Here is a 255-nt window from a genome sequence, read left to right as displayed (position 1 = left end):
TGCTCTTGTGACTGCTGCCTCACATGTATACATACCAATATAATCCAGGTTTGATTGCTTCCCATTTCTGAGTGCGTCATTTCCATTATCACAGTCCTCATAGTTCAAAGTTTACACAATTCCAGCACCTTGCCTGACATTTGACTCCCCCAGAGACACATGGCTAAAATTCTCCCCTACTATTCACCCCTGGGCTGAGCAATAACATGAGGAATTCCAGGCTTGTGCTTTAACCACATAAGCATCCTCTTTCCC

Source organism: Alligator sinensis, unplaced genomic scaffold, assembly GCF_000455745.1.
Source record: "Alligator sinensis unplaced genomic scaffold, ASM45574v1 scaffold264_1, whole genome shotgun sequence".
In the NCBI taxonomy this organism is placed as follows: Eukaryota; Metazoa; Chordata; order Crocodylia; family Alligatoridae; genus Alligator; species Alligator sinensis.
Note: the sequence above shows the minus strand (reverse complement) of the source record.